General features: G+C 42.0%; 1 protein-coding gene across 10 annotated transcripts in view; it reads right to left on the bottom strand.

Annotated features, from left to right (window-relative positions):
* Positions 1-17,155, bottom strand: part of DOCK1 (dedicator of cytokinesis 1) — a gene marked incomplete at its 3' end in the record, with an annotated part of 322,821 nt that overhangs the window by 139,502 nt on the left and 166,164 nt on the right. The window lies entirely within an intron of this gene.

Genomic DNA, 17,155 nt, shown 5'->3' with positions numbered 1-17,155 from the left:
TGGAAGGTAATAAACACCACTGCTAAAAATATCACACAATATCAGGATCTGCATTTGGGAAGTCAATACTCTGCTCAAGGAAGAAATCTCTTAAAAAATCATTATATTGAGCATCACAGTTAAACCCCAAGTGTAATTTTAATTGAGTGGTATTTTCAGATACTGTGATGCTTAAAAAACCAAACCAAACCAAACCCTAATAATTTCCATAAAAACAGAATAGCAGACCAAAAATATCTCTCTCAAACCATGGAAAAAGTAAAAAGTGCTGAAAAATCTTTCCTTCTGGCACGTGAAAGTATCGTAGGAGCAATTCAAACCCACTTCTACAGCTACTAGGTGTCCCAATCCCATAAATGACTTCTCTGTTTGTCCATCTTCCTTCTCTGACTATCTGCTAAAAACCCGTTGACTGATTATGGTAATAGCATCCACACCTTTTCTGATCTTGAAGGAAGAAAAAAATCTTGGAAAAAATCAGCAGAATTATTCAGAAAAGAAGTGATTCTAGATATGGTTTGATAAAATTATGGACTCCCCATTCTGTGCCATTGTCAAGGTTATTCTATGCCATGCACAGCCTGACAGAGCACTCAGGAATTGTCTCTTCGTTCTAAGCATAGCACAGAGTTTTTATTGTTACCTTTAAGGTCTGCATTACTTTCAATTCAAAATATTTATTTCTACATCAGTTCCAGTAATTGAGATCAAACGCAGAATGACACTAGGTTATCTGTTTGTGTTACGAGCCGTCTTACTTACAGTCTAATCCCCCAACCTCCACCCGATAAGCACTCCCTGAATTTGCTTTTCTCATATGTAATGGAGTTTAGATCTAAACTCCTACATAACTGATTTTGTCCACGTGAGAGCATTATTTTTTCTACACGATGCAAAGGTACCTGACGAGAGTTCTTAGGCGTATGCAAACGGCATGAATATGAAAGGGAAAGGCCACCCAAGCTGCTGTTCCGTGACATCAAAAGAACTTTACAATGAGCTATGTCAAGAATAGAAGCTGTGGCTGTACAAAGATAATGTTTACTACTATGAAATGTAAATAAGATGGGTTCATCTCAAAAATCTCAAAACGTTAATTGTCAAAACACTGTATAACAAGCACTCTACATAACAGACACTGTAAATGGGCTCATGCCTGCAAGAAAATATTCAACAGCCCATATTCAGTCCTATTTTCCCTAATGATGTCATCAATCAAAGTAATGTTTCATTGCTAGTCAGAATTATAAATTTTTTAAACTGGCTGCTTAAGACCAGGCTGCAGATGTAATTCAGTCTGTCACTTCACGGAAGGTTCTGTAGATGGTTCATAAATGCTCAGGAGAGCTGAAGACAAACTTTGTTTTGCTCACAGTATCCTTTTATAGACTCTCACTCAAATAATCTGTAAAGTCCATTGCTTTGCAAACACATAAACCTATCTTCACCTTCCTTCACATAAGCACATCAACTCCACATTTGCAAATCCAGCCTTCTTCATGTAATCCAGCAGTCAACATACAGCCTCTGCTTCCTTCTAACACAGTAGTTTCTAACAGCTTTGATCATACTTCTGTGTTTATCTACCCGTTTGGTGAGTAATTTAAGTTAATATTCACAGCTGCAACAGCCAAAAGATGACTTTCCTACCAGAGGAAATTATCATGGCAACCTTATATATGAAAAAAATGAGCATGGAGCGATTGTTAGACTTTCAAACGCAGTTTAATATTCATTTTTCGATACAGGAGCAGCTAGAGATGGGGATGAATTGGATTGCCATCTCCTCTGCATCTACTGGTGACCCCTCTCCCCTCGTCTGGCTGCTCATACAGGAGCCCTTTCTTCCCTCACCAACATCCCCAGCTCCTGCCAGCCCAGACTTCTCCCTGGAGCCACGCACTAGTTCAGGGGGAAGCTGCTACGACTGTCCCCATAAGCCAGGGAAAATGATGAGTCACTGAAGAGAGAGATAATTCCAGACAAATATCTTCTTAATTAGCATAGTGAGAATGGGAAAGGAAACATGAAAGTTTAATGTCTGGTGGTTAAACAGTCTACTTCCATGTGAAAGTGTGAAAATGAAAATATGAAAGCTTGCTAAAAGCCTAGAATGGCTGCTGGAGAAAAAAACAAACAGAAAAATAAACAAGCTTAGCAAATACAAATGAAAGATGAATGTGAGGGAGTTCAGTAGCACAATTTAGTTTTAAAAAAATGACAGAGACATGCTAAATGTTGTCAGGTCAGTTTATGCCGAGCCTCAAAAGTGGTGCTGAGCAGAATGGCTCAAGGTCGTTGACAAGTTAATCAACATTTTTTTCCTGTTTCCCAGCATAAAACAATGATTCATGGTCATCTTAGTATTATCTTGGTACCAAAAAACCTTTCCTTCTGTGATATAATATTGTTCCTTTAAGCCTCTGTTGCATTATCCATAGACATCCCTGCTTTATCCCCGTTTATCTTTAGATCCCCACCTGCTAAATAGTATTCAAGCCCCTGCTGGTTAGAAAAATCTATTTAATATTAGAAAAAAGTACACTACCAGTCAGCTGCTCGCTTTTCATAATTTTCTTTACACTTAGTGAAGTATTGTTTGCAGCCAGCATGCTCTTAATTACAATACTAATAAAATTTTGTAATTATTTATAAGCAATATTTGTACTGTAGGTGTGTTTAATATGGTCTATTAACTATTTAGCAATAGCTAATAACATTATTAAATTTTAATCTTAAATTGATTTTTAATCTCCAGTTGGATTTGGAGACCATTGTCATCTTCTGCAGCATACCACTCCAAGCGGTACACTGAAAAAAAGCCACCCTAATTCTCTAAAGAATCAATTTCAGTTTTAACTGTAGGAGTAATTGCAAACCTACGTTTATGCAGCAAGTACTGCAAGGGCAACACAGGGGGCTTGCCATTGCCCGTGCCAATTATTCGCTATTTATTCACTGAAATACTGTCAAGGCTTACACCGAACGCCTTTCACATCCTTCCTCATTGCAAAGCTCAGAAATGAAGTAGTCACGCAGTGACTAAGATAATTACGCCACATCATACTAGAGAAGCGCACTTAATGTACTTTGTAAGCAGTTTAATACAATTAATTTCTCTCCTGCCCAAAAGTAGAGGTGCTGAATTCATTCCTTCTTTTCAAACCAGGTACACTGAGGCAAGTAGGAATTTAGCATTCCCAAAGCAAAACCATGGGATCCAGGACATCTGCAAGCCTGTAGTGAGGGAAGCCAGATCCATGCTGGAGGACAGGTAATTCAGCTCCGTTAAAAGAAAAAAAAAACAAACACCACAATGAAAAAAATGAAGCTGTTTATCGTTTGGAAACAATGCATTTGTACTGAGAAAATACATTTTATATTAAAAAAAACCAACATGAAATTACAAACTTTAAAATTTTTTCTAACTCCTGTAAAATACCGTTCTGAAAGAAAAGCTGAAGAGGGAATGCTCAGAAAGTACTTATTTTCTTAAATTATCTTTACAATAAAGTAATAAATGTTCAAATGGCCCTTTAACAGATATGGGTAGGGAAATGTTAATATCAAATAATCCCCACAAGTAATACTTAGACTGAAAAACTTCAGAATGAGAAAATAATTCCCTGCAGGAGAGACAACACATGCCAATGCTTTTCTCCCTCACGGGTAAAACATCCTATTTTAAATAGTCTTGCCCATTTTCTTCCAGGGAAATCTCTAAGTCGGCAATATTAAACTCTTTATGTATAGCGAGAAAATCGAAGAGAAATCAGAACTACACTAAGTTAAGGGATGTTCCATTATGATGCCCCTATTATCATGATCAGGAACAGATGAAAAACATAAGTTGCATTTATTTTTCAGTAAAATTGTCCTTACATGGCATTAAAAGACTACACAGTTAAATAAATAAATGGCTAAACAATTAAAATAACCCACAAAAAAACACCACCCCAGAACATTAGCATGAACTTCTCACTACATTATGGCATTCAGAACATTTTCACAGAATTTATTGTTTTGAAAAGTTTTTAAGTCCCTCACAATTACCAGACAGTTTGCAAGGATATAAAAATGAAGCAAGTTTTGTCTTTGTTTACAACATGTACTCTATATATATTAGCAACAAATAAAGAAATAAAGATCAGTCGTTATCATCTGTAGAAGCCACGAATGAAACTGTTGCCACTTCTGGACTCACAAGATAAAAATCCATCTTTAAACTGCCCCACATTTCAACTTTTTGGTAACTGCTGTTCAGACTGCGGGCTGCCCCGTGAGCTTGCACCACAAGATGAGTTACCTCATTATTAAATGTAAAATCCAGTGTGTCTGCAAACAAGTTTGCTCACTTCAGCAAAATATTATGAAAGCTGTTACAACAACCCAATATGGACAAGGCAGAGGATGCCCTGGCATTTCTTGTTTGGAGAATACTTTATACTCTATAATATATAATGACCTAGTAGCACACAGCTCACCGTTAGCTACCAGTTAAAATGCACCAGCATAGGTTCTTGGTCACATCATCACAACTGCCAGTGAAAGCACGTGAAAGTCAAGACCCAATAGCAAATATACCAAAACCAGGGATGGGGATCACTCTGTATGACGGTAATTCAGCTCCCCAGGAGCAAAACACATCATTTCTGCTGATGGGCTTTTCTCGGTGCTGGGGAGAGCACCGTGCTCAAGCGCTCTCCGCTGGCCAGCGCGCGGCGGATGGCAGTCGCAGCTATCATCGCATCCTAGCAGTCCGGACCGCACGTCAAATCAGTTTGACACAGATGCCTTAAGCTTCTACCAGCAGAGCATCTACCCATGCTGTCATATGAGTAAGGACAGGAAGAAAAAACAAAACAAACGAAAACACCTCTAAAGACACCCATGTATATGTATATAAACTCATATATGTATTTCTCATAGTATAAAACCAAACATTAATTTTCTTGTAATAGAAAATCTGACAGTAAATTCAGCAGCACCTTTAGAGAGAAAGTTCTCTCATGCATAGAGCAGCAGAATGTAAACAAGTGCAAAATCATAGATTGATAGAATCATTAAGGTTGGAAAAGACCTTCAAAGAGCATCAAGTCCAACCGTCAACCCAACGCCACCATGCCCATTAAACCACGTCCCCAAGTGCCACATCTATGCGTTTGAAAATGTTAACATTATTACTTTTTTTCTTACTGAATATATGCTGACTATATCCATTTCTTTAGGCCAAATCCTGCCTCCTTGGACACAAGTAAATGGAAGGAATAAAACACGTGAGTCTTTTTCCTTTGAGAAACAGAAGTTACCATTTGTAATAATGAGAGTGACAAATGTTTGGGTTTTTATCCTGCTGCCACAAACTTTATTACAAAGGCATCTTTTTGAAAATGAAGCAAGATCCACTAAGGTATTTTCAGGTGACAAACTTTGCTCTCGGAGCTCTTCGACAAGACATGCCATCTCCTTTACCCAACCTGATTTAAGCAGCTCAGTGCTTGCCTAGTTTCTGCCTAGCAGAAACCTCATTTAGGTAAACCTGATTCAGCGCAGGTCTGTTCAGAATTCAGAAGTTTATAGGTAAGTATTAGCTTATTTAGTCTTCCATATTTTGTTTTATCTCAAAACGTATTTTACAGATCCAGATTCCATCTCTGACAGTTCGATCGCTATCAATCAATAGAAAACTTGTTTTAAAAGGAAATCCGTTACAGGAGTTCAACGCCGATTACTACATCCTGACCAGCTAAGCACTCTGGTTCTAAAATATAAACCAATGTAAATTTAGTTGATTTTCCTGAAAAGAGCACAAGATCTAAGGAAATTTTCCATTTTCATAGACGGGCCATGGAAGAACAGCATTTAGAATGTCACTGGGATCATGATACAGGCTATCCAAGAAACCTGAGGAGGCTTCTCCTCCAGCCTGCTGAAAGCAGGGCTGCTCCAGGGCTGGACCAGGCTGCTCAGGGCTTTACCCCATCGGGTCTTGAGACCTCCAAGGCTGAAGGTCAACTGCAATGAAGAACCTGGCTCTGGCACCTCGACAGCCGGGAGGGCTGCTGTTAGGTCCCCCCAAAAGCCTCCCTGAAGGCAGAGCAGAGCCATCCTTCTGCTGCCAGCAGTCACAAGCTCCCAATTGTCCGTGTCTTGGGGACCTCTCCCGCACCATCAGGAGACCAGGATCTGCCAATCCCTCTGCTGCTGCCCCACGTGCTCACCCCACTCCACAGCAGAGCAGTCCCACAACCCATCTGCTGCTTCCAACCCCTTTGGTGCAAACTACTGCATCCATAAGCTCTTACAAGCCACACAAATTAAGCATTTTACATAAAAGAGAAAATGTGAGAGAGGTCAGTTCCACGCTGAGCCCCGGCAGGAACTGCGTAGCATGACTCCTATCTGGCAAACCAGTAAGCAAAAATTTCCCGAGATACGTTTTAAAGCTACAAAAGCTCCCGCAATTACCAAAATAACTTTGGGGATGCAAAATAAATGCAACAAAGGTATGTTTTTCAGTTTCCCACTTCATGTTTTACTGAAAAGACCAGTTTGAGAACTGCAGAGAAAAAAAGCCATACCGAAGTACCATAATTACACATTTATTTGAGAAGGTACTTATTTTGGAAGGTATTTTATTTGGAAAAGCTGCTGCTTAGCAAGAAGTCCTTGTTCAAAGGTTTCCAAACTTCTTTCAACCATCAACTGCCAGGAGAACAAAACCGACAGCTACCTTCCCCCTGTTCAGAGCCAGCTCTCCGCCACTCTGCCCGGACGGACTCACAGGCTCCCACTCCTTCCCAGTCTCAGTGAGCCCCAGCAAGGTAAAAATATTCAACCAGCTCCCCTTCAACACCTTTCCGTGCTGTAACAGAGCTACGGGCTCTGATCTACTGCTTCTAAATGAATTCTGAGTAAACCAAATCCTGATTATTGTCTTATTTGAAAACCCTATATTCCCAAACAGTGAGGAAAAAACAACAACCCTCTGAACACGGAGAAACCTCTCTGGCAGGAACAGCAAAAAGGATCTTCACACAGTCCAGAACCCAAGACCACGACAGCTCAACTGAAATTCATTTTGTAAAAAGCTTATTTATTAGAAACTCGATACACACAACGAGAATATACACAAAGCGTTCCCTAGTTTCAAAGTGCTTTGCACAAACTTTCATAAAAGGCAAGTAAAAAATTGAGACATTTTAACACCACCATTTATCATTTTTCTAAGGCTCTTTTTCAAAGAAGTCCATTTTAACCAAAAATGCTTCACGTTAAAAAGCTCTATACAGTCTCAGTATTAAACAGTATGCCGTTCAATTGAAATCACAGTGCTTAAGATTTCTGAAGGTCAGTCCATTTATTTTTGCTTTTCTAAATGCAATTGCCTTCCCCACCTCTTTTCTCCCCCTGCTATACTAAAAAATATTGCACTGAAAATCTAGAGAACTGCCCTCAATAATTCTGTTTAAGGTATCTGGGTTTACACTTCTATTAATATTAATAATAAAACTACAAATACAGGTAATAAAATACAGGAAACAACAGTATCTATAGGTATGGCCAGTATTCAAACAGTAAAAAAAAAACGAACTAAAAAATAAGGAAAAGCCATACAAAATATGTTTTAAAAGAATTCTGCACACATGCAGCAATGCAGCACTGAATATGGGAATAGAACCATTCTAGGATTTAGAATTACTTTTATTATAATTATCACTGCTTGGCACTCAAAGCCTTTCATACCACTCGACGTGGCACTTCGGAACATGGTTTAGTGGGCTTGGTGGTGTTGGGTTGATGTTTGGACTTGATGATCTTAAAGGTCTTTTCCAACCTTAATGATTCTGTGATTCTGTGATATCAGGACACATCGGGAGGGACAAGGAAGGAGACGCAGAACAAACAAGAGCCTGTGCGTCCCTGCATCGGTCCCTGTTTGAGGAACGGTTTCCAGAGAGCCCCACACAGAGGAGCAACCTTTGAGTAAGGTTTCAAAGACAAACTCACCACAGAGCGGAGAGATGTGCACTGACATTTTTACATCATCTAAAAAGGTACTGCAATTTGGACTGGTACCACTTGGTTTGAGACTTACCCCCTGTCCTCAGATGCATTTAATGATGTTTTGTCAGCTTTGTGGCTACAGCTCCAGCTGCTCGCCTGGGTTATCTAACTGGTAACGCAGCTGACGTTGCCGTCAAGAGCGATCGGCAGCCGCCTCCCCTGGTGCACGGCCACTGAGTTTTTACTCCCACTACAGCACGCACCGCTCCGCCTCCCTGCTGCACACACCGGCGCTTTTGGGGGGCTACAGAGAGCAGCAGTGAGCACCTCTGGGTGCCCCTTCCCATGGGACTCTTCGAGCCCTTTCCGTCCCGTGGGCTCCTCTTAGCTTCAGCCTCCACTCTTCCTCTCTTTTGGTGGAAAAAACGTTGCTCTGACCCTCTTCTTTAACAATTCAACCCACCCTGTCATTTAGAGACATCTCTCTGCAGAAAGATGTTTGTCCCTTTCAATCTCTTCTGTAAAATGAAATTTTCTTGCATATAATGCAGCCTGACTGGACATAGTCCATCTCCAAAATTCACGTGCACACTGGAAATCTTTGCTCTCTACTTTAAGTACCAACACCATTATGTGAGGTTTATTTTGGGCTTGGAGTTAAACTACGTGAATAGACATAAACATGCGCATTCATTTGTTCTGTTCATTTCCAAAATCCTCATCAACTGTTTCAGCGTTGGGGAATTATTCATACAAAATCACCTCACTAAGGCCTCCACCTCTCCCTGTCCGCAGCATCAAAGAAGAGTGAAGGGTACACCAAGTAAGAGCCTACAGAAATGAGTGCCTACTCGCACACACGCGAACAGAAAGTGCAATCATCTCGGCACTGGCTTAACATGGGAATAACAAAGATCCTGACACTAATATAAACCTCAAACTCACTCCAGGGAAAGCCCTTCATCTTGTTGATTTTAGATTTCCCAACAAAATTATGTCTTACTTTCTTCACGTTATTGTTAGGAAGCTAATTTAACTATAATTATTACTATCATCCTCTGAAGCACTCTCAAAAGGAAAGACGTAACTGTTCTAGCACTCAATGTTAGATAAACGACAAGGAAAAAAACCTGAACTTTCTCTGGAGCAAACAGAAGTCACCAAAGAGCTAAAATAAAAACAAAACTAGAGGATAATACGTCTGAGATGCAGACACATGCACAACCAGTGCAGGAGCATGTCCTCTCCTCACAGCATCCTCAACAACCAGAGGACCAGAGAGGTTTGTTTTTAACTGTGTCACCCACACTGCTGCATCAGCACCAGCTACAGAGGCAACAAAAAGTGCTCAGCACTGACCCACAGCAGACTTACAACATCACTGTGGGAAACTACAGGCCAGTCAGCCTCACCTCTGTGCCCAGCAAGATCATGGAGCAGATCCTCCTGGAAACTATGCCAAGGGAAGTATGGAAAATAAGGGGGTGACTGGTGACAGCCAACATTGGCTTCGCTAGGGGCAAATCATGCCTCATAAATCTGGTGGCCTTCTACAAAGGGGTTACAGCACTGCTGCATAGAAGAAGAGCAAATGACGCAGTCTACCTGGGCTTGTGCAAAGCATTTGACACTGTCCTGCACGACATCCTTGACTCAAAATTGGAGAGGCATGGATTTGATGGATGGACCATTTGGTGGATAAGGAATTGGCTGAGTAGTTGCAGTCAAAGACTTATGGTCAACGGCTTGATGTCCAAGTGGAGACCAGTGATGGGCGGTGTTCCTCAGGGGTTGGTACTGGGACCGGTGCTATTTAACATCTTTGTTGGTGACATGGACAGTGGGATTGAGTGCACCCTCAGCAAGTTTGCTGACGACACCAAGCTGTGTGGTACAGTCGACACGCTGGAGGGAAGGAATGCCATCCAGAGGGACCCTGACAGGCTTGAGAGGTGGGCCTGTGAGAAACCTCATGAAAATCAACACGGCCAAGTGCAAAGTCCTGCACATGGGTCAGGGCAATCCCAAGGACAAATACAGACTGGGCAGAGAATGGACTGAGAGCAGCCCTGAGGAGAAGGCCTTGGGGGTGTTGATGAGAAGCTCAACACAACCCAGCAATGCGCCCTTGCAGCCCAGAAGGCCAACTGTATCCTGGGCTGCACCAAAAGCAGCGTGACCAGCAGGTCAAGGGAGGGGATTCTCCCACTCTACTTTGCTCTCGTGAGACCCCACCTGGAGTACTGCGTTCATCTCTGGGGCTCCCAACAAGAGAAGGACACGGACCTGTTGGAGCAAGTCCCAGGGAGGGCCGCTAAGATGACCAGAGGGCTGGAGCACCCCTCCTATGAAGACAAGCTTAGAGTTGAGGTTGTTCAGCCTGGAGAAGAGAAGGCTCCAGGGAGACCTTATTGCAGCCGCCAGTACCTGAATGGAGCCTACAAGAAAACCGGAGAGGGGCTTTTTACAAGGGCATGTAGTGATAAGAGAAGGGGTAATGGCTTTCAGCTGAGAGAGGGTAGATGTTGATCAGATGTAAGGAAGTCGTTGTTCACAATGAGGGTGGTAAGGCACTGGCACAGGTTGCCCAGAGAGGTTGTGGATGCCCCATCCCTGGAGTTGTTCACAGCCAGGCTGGACAGGCCTTTGAGCAGCCTGGTCTAGTGGAAGGTGTCCCTGCCCATGGCAGGGGCGATGGAACTAGATGATCTTTAAAATTGCTTCCAACCCAAACCATTCTGTGATTCTCTGAAAGGAGATGCTCACAGAAGCTAGGCGGTCGGCCTCTTTCAGCACGGCAGGCTACAGCCTTTGCAAGGAGGCACAAGCAAAATATAGTGATGCACCTGCGTTTTGGGTTGGGGTTTTTTAACATTTTTCAGCCCTTTTGATGGAACAGATAAATCAAAGTGGGGATGGGATTATGAGGTCGGGAGGAAAAAAGACAAGAAATTTCCAAATTCTTTTTGATCTTTAAGCTTACGGATCCCACACCACAAAAGTTTACTCCCATCTCTACACATCTGTAAATTAGTATGTTGGTTAATGCAATCAGAAACACAATTTTACTTATCAAACGTGATCAATGTTGAAAGCCATATAAATAAACTATGAATTTAATCTTTACCTGGTCTGCATCAGCGGCATCAGTTTTGCAAAGGAAAAGATAATTTAAGATAACTAGCACCCTCTGTTAAGAATGACTGCACTAAAGTAATTTCAGTAATTGCGGTAGCCTACAGGTATTATGGATATCGTCTCTGCAGCAGGCAATTCACGCTGCAGTAAGATATCACTATGACAAATCACGAGAATACTAAAGGAAGATATATTATCTTTTATATGAACCTCCTCTTCATACAAGACAGGTGACCCTGCCAGATGAATGCACTTCTAACAGCAACAGCCATTTTTAAGAGAAATTATTCTCTTTTTGGTGCTGCTCATTTGACTGTTGTGACATAAAATATTTAACAACTGGTTTATTGAGGGGCTTAGCAAACTTGAAAGAAAGATCAGAAAAATGTGCAGTCAAAATTTAGTTGATAGAATCATGCAGTTTAGATACCCTTGGATTAAAAAGCAACTTGCAAGAACAGGTCTCTTTGGGGAAGCTTTTGCATTTTTTAACTGATTTCTACCTTTGGTTCATAATCACATAAACCACCACACCATACCACTGGGGCTGCTCTGTTTTGAAGTTCTGGGGACAGAACAGACAGTGGATACAGGGAGGAGGTTTATGGGGAAGGCAGTCTCTGACGTTGTGCTGTTCTTCTCAGCTGTCAGTGCTGTAGAAGGTTACACAGTCCTTGCAGACAGGAATTACTGCGAGGCTCTCATCAGTGTTAAAAATAAAGACAGGGTTCTTTTCACATTTGCATGTTATCTAAATGAAAACTCCATTATAGGCAATGTTCGCATCTTTTCCTCCCCAAAAAGTAAGAAAACTGATTACATAGAGAAATATAGCGCTGCCGCCAGCAGTCTGCTGCTTTATTATGACTTTTCTAACTGAAGTTCAACTTTCTGTGATATTTCATAGTATAGTAGCAGAATTAATAGTATTTATACAAATCCCTGTGCCAGTATGGTAAAGAAGAGAAATAAAATGTAACCTGCCTGGGAATTGTAAGTTAGACTTTCTGTACCAATATTGACAGATAAGAGGAGCTGGAAAGATTAATACCTAGTGGTAGCAAACAGGGGATTTCGCAGCAGTGAAATTGCTCTTCTCTGCCTACAGGAATATCCTCAGCTTACCTGCCTCTTCCCTTGGAATTCAGCTCCCAAATCACAGCTGCACTCCTCCAGCACAGATGCAAGGATGGGGTCTGGAGGAGCACAGCTCCTGCGAACACACATTGCACCTTTCATTCAAAAGTTAGAATATAATTCACCAGAGGAATGAGAAAACCTATTATTTCCATTACAGAGCCACAAAACCAGAAGCAGCGTGAGCAGAAACGATTTGCTCGGAGTCCCACGCAAGACCGTCGCAGAGCTGTGAGCAGAGCTCTGCTGCCCGCCAAGCTGCAAGGACCGGGCTTCCAGCTTCCCCCTCTCCCACGGGGACAGACGGGAACATCACCACCATTATCCTACAGGAATTGTCTATCGGAAAGTTTTCTCTTTATCTTACGTATATGTAGGTTGCCTCTTGCACGGGCAATCTTACTTCATCTGTAATTTCTCCAGCTTGTTAAGATTTTGTAAAACGTGTGCAAGGTTTGCCAGGAGCAACTCAGTAGTGTTTCCCTTTTAGACAATGAAAAGCAAGAAGTTCAGATTTATATACTTTCCGACAGGCAGTGTGGGAGGCTATCTACAGATTTTTTGAGAAGTAGCCATATCTATATTTCATAAGGATACACTATCAAGGAACACAGACCTATTTAGCACTTTGCATTTAATCAGAGGAAACATGGAAGGACTCATCTGCAGACCCTGAAAACAATAATGTGGATTGCTTCTCCAAGAACGACACAATTCTTCCCTGTAACGTTATTAAATTTGAATTTTGTATCTTATTAAACTCAGAGTAACTCAGAATACTTTGAGGGATTCTTTCAGACAACCTATTGCTAAACAATCTGCAGTATCAAGAAGAGCTTCAAAGCTCAAAGATACTTCATGAAAAGAATACGAAATCAATCTGTAATATGCAATCTACGCAAAAAGAGCTGAACACTTATACTGTGGAAAATTAAATTAATTAAAACTCTTTTTTATTACGAATTGGAACGATGACCAAAAGGTTCAACATAATATGCTCCAACAGGATGCTACTGATAAACAGGCTTTTCTCTTTTTCCTACGGCAGAAATCGGCACACTTAAACTCAGCTGAAACCCCACACCAGCAGGACAAAAGGAGCCCATCAGCTAGGCTAAGGGCGAACGGGGCTTTCTTCTGATTTGGGGCCAATCACAACATTCTGCAGCACTAAAGGAAACATGAAACTCCTGGTGGGAACGCAACAGAGCCCGTGCGGGACCACAAAGCCGGCGCTACGCAATCCTCTGTTGGACCTGCCCTGTTTTGGGGTACGCGCAAGGACACCTCTGCGTCGCCGTAGGGCCAAAGGAGCCGCGCTTCGCTTCAGGTGCAGGAGGCGGCGCGGAAAAATAAAGCAGCAGATGTCTCAAGGACACAGCACTTACTCAGCTGTGGGCACAGAGGGCGAAGGGAGGAGACTTCTGCTTTCAACCCTTCCTGACAATTCTCGGGATAAGAAGAAACAGTAAATGGGAGCAGCGCTAACTCAGCCAAATAAAAAGGAAAAATTAGAAGAGCATTAAACTGAAATACATTTCTTTAAAAAAGTATTTAGAATACACGAAAAGCATGATGACTTAAAGAACTAATCGGTTGGAATAATTACTATTTTATGAAAGCCAAACCACCCAACTGAAGCAAGCAGCCGGCCAGCACCTGCACGTATACCTTTTTTTGAAATAATTAAGCCAGGTTATGGCCACGGCAGTTTCCTCTGCATGCACACAGATTTTAGATTTTATTTTCAAATTCCATTTATTTCCGATCACTAACATACACTTGGCAGTTAAGAAACAAACTAAACGTTTTAAAAGCAAGACATTTCCCTTTTCCATTCCATGGAAAAACCAAGACGCGGGACTCGATTTCCCAGCTCCTGAAGGACAGAGCTCACCTGCGTCCAGCGACCAGCTGGTGACAGCCAGACATCCCGAGGCCTGAAGGCAGCACCCCAGTGTCTGCACAGTGCTCCCCACACACAGGTCAGCCCGGCACGGCAGCAATGAGCACACGGCCGAGAGGGAATATTTGCTCATAAAGCTCTACTGGTCACAGATGAAGCTAATTCAGATTTATCTGTACTTGCAGGCCTACCAAAAACCACCTGAAGAATTTTAGGGGAATACCTTCTCTATTGAATAACTCAACACGATGAAAGTGCAAAACGTGCTTTGATAATTTTCCTTATGATATCCAAAGCACTCAGCATATTAAAGTAATAACAAAGCATTTTTAAGTGCTGTTTTTCCACCGCTGAAATAAATTTCGATTTATAATTTAATTTCATTTTCTTTCCAACATCGTCTTGGCAGAAATCATGAGGGGAAAAAAGTAAATTCCCTCACAAATAAGAAGCCGTTTATCATTTTCTAACACAATAACACTTAAACATTAAGAATAGGATTAGATGTATGCTCAACTATGTAATTGCTTTCACATACGTATAGCCTATGTATGCGGTTAACAAAAGCAACTTAAGTCAAGAGATCTTTCTTAATTACACACCCACACCTAAATGAGAATTAATCTCTCTTTGAAAAAAGCAATTAAAATGAAATCCGAAACGAGACTAAAATCAGTGACTTAAAACATTACAAATTTAAAAAAAAATCAACCCCTCTGGCTGCAGCGGCAGCAGAGGAGCAGGCGCCGGGGCTGCCAGCCCGGGAAGGGGCGGCCACGCTCCGGGAAGGGGCTGGTTTGCCCCGCAGAGCTCTGCTCTCCCAGGCTGCCTCCTCCCTCCGCCTCTCTGGGCGAGCCAACACCAACGCCCCGTGATGCACAATCCTTTCTCCTTTTCTCCTCCCAAACTGCCAGCTGAGCAGTAACTACGGGACCAGGCATTTTCTGACGTTCAGCGCCTTGCCCGGACTCACCCAGGATTTCCCATCCCAGTCCTGGAGGCCTGGGACTTCTCCGCCAAGGTGAAGTACATTCAAACCAGCACAACCGGAGCAAAGCAGCAGCTTTGATGTGTATACAAAATATATAAGAAATATCAAGAAAGAATAAGTAAAACTAAAACCCGTGCGCAGGCTGAAGCAGAAGCTATATGGAATGAATTTAATTTAGCGGTGCTGCCTCCCCTGCCATCTTTAGTTACTATTCAGTCATTTAATTAACATTTTCACGATAACCCACATATTTACGTGTGTAACACTTGTTCAGATGGCTGTAATACGGCAACAAAGCTGAGGGCAGGAAAAAAAAAGTGTATTTTTTTATACCGCAGGCTGCGAGCTGTCAGAGCGGAGCAAGGCCAGCAGTGCTGCGGCGACCTGGGCGGTCTAAGCGCCGCGCTCCCTTCTGCTCGGCTCAAGGAGACGGTAACTGGGGCAAAGATGGGCTGCAGCTTTCTAGTGCTAGACTTGTGTCTGAGTCCAGTTCCATTTTTCTTCTCATGTGTACTCATGAGACATTATTGCAAAATTGTGGGTCTGCTGCTCTTCTTCGCTGCTTTGCAAACTCCCGGGTCCCAGCGGATCCAGCTCTGGATGAACAGCTCTGCGTACCTCATACAAATGCTGCCGAACTTGTTGCCATTAAGCCCGTGAAACAAAAGCTGGAAGGCAGAACTGATGCATTTGGACCACGACTAAGGCAGCTCAGATGCTCAAACAGCGGGGAAAAAACAACAAAAAAAATCTGTGGATAAAAGCACTGAGCTCGTAAACGTTGAAGAGGAAGGTTTGCGGACGACCTCTTTACAAAAGCTAGAAAAATGGAGACCCGGGAAAGCACCACTGGAACTAAAAAGTAAGAGATTCTCAGTGGAAGAGTTCCGCTACCGAGGTGGAAAACATACTAAAAGGCTGAAGATGCGCTCAACTCGTGCACGTGTATACAGCTGCCCGGTCCCCGAGTCCATTCAAAAGCAAAAACGGGCTTTCGTTCGGAACGTTTTTCTCTACGCTGAATGCTAAAAAGTCACTTCATACTGCCACAGAAATCTCGAGGGATGCAGAGAAAGAGTTAGACGCAAATCGTACCTTTCCTGCCTCTGCATGCTCAGATCTGTGTAAAACATTGCCTGGCCTTCAGTAGTTCAAGGAGGCGCAAGCTTATTTTTTCTTCAGATTTTAAAAAATAATTCTCAAAAGATAAATTGCAAACAGGATTGGCAAAATTATCCCACTCCAGCGTGTAGACATAAAAAAAGGCTTATCTACTGAATACCCTCTGTTCTCAAATCACAGATGTGCCCGCTTCAGTCCTACTAAACCCTGGGTTATTTTGGAAATCTTGAACTATGTTGGTGTTTGGATATCAATAATGTTTTTGAAGCAGATCAACCGATTTCTTTGCAAGGAACAATCCTGAAAACATGGACACTAAAGCTGCGGGCATGGAAGGATGGCAGCACTGGGGCAGCACCGTGAGATTTTCACTCCCTTGTTTGAATCCCATGGTTCATCCAAATTAACCATGAATCATTATAGGAAGCTAGGGTAATTCTATTATTTTCCTGAGAAAAGTTACTGGGGTTTATGTTCCACTAAAAGCACTATCCAATTTGGTATATCAACATAACCAATTTCTTCATGATACAGATATAAGCGCGCATTGCCTTTTCCAATATTTAAAAATAATAGAACTACCATATCATTAAAATAAATACACCACTATATTTCTATATGATACGATACTACTTAGATATACTAAAAACATGGAAAATAGGAGAAGAATACCACAGCCTGAGAAGAAGAGAAAGTACCTGAAAGATGTCAAACATCCCAATTAATCCCAGGGCCTGTCTTTAGGTCTCAAAACACGAGTGCAATGTTTTATTCCTATTTGAATGCAATAGTATCATTATTTTGGAAGTATTTTTCCTGATGTAATGTCCATGCATTTAATACTGCCAGAACTA

This window comes from Phaethon aethereus (genome assembly GCF_964289735.1).
Source record: "Phaethon aethereus genome assembly, chromosome: 7".
NCBI lineage: Eukaryota > Metazoa > Chordata > Aves > Phaethontiformes > Phaethontidae > Phaethon > Phaethon aethereus.
The sequence above is the reverse complement of the archived record's forward strand: the minus strand, read 5'-3'. Positions and strand labels throughout refer to the sequence as shown.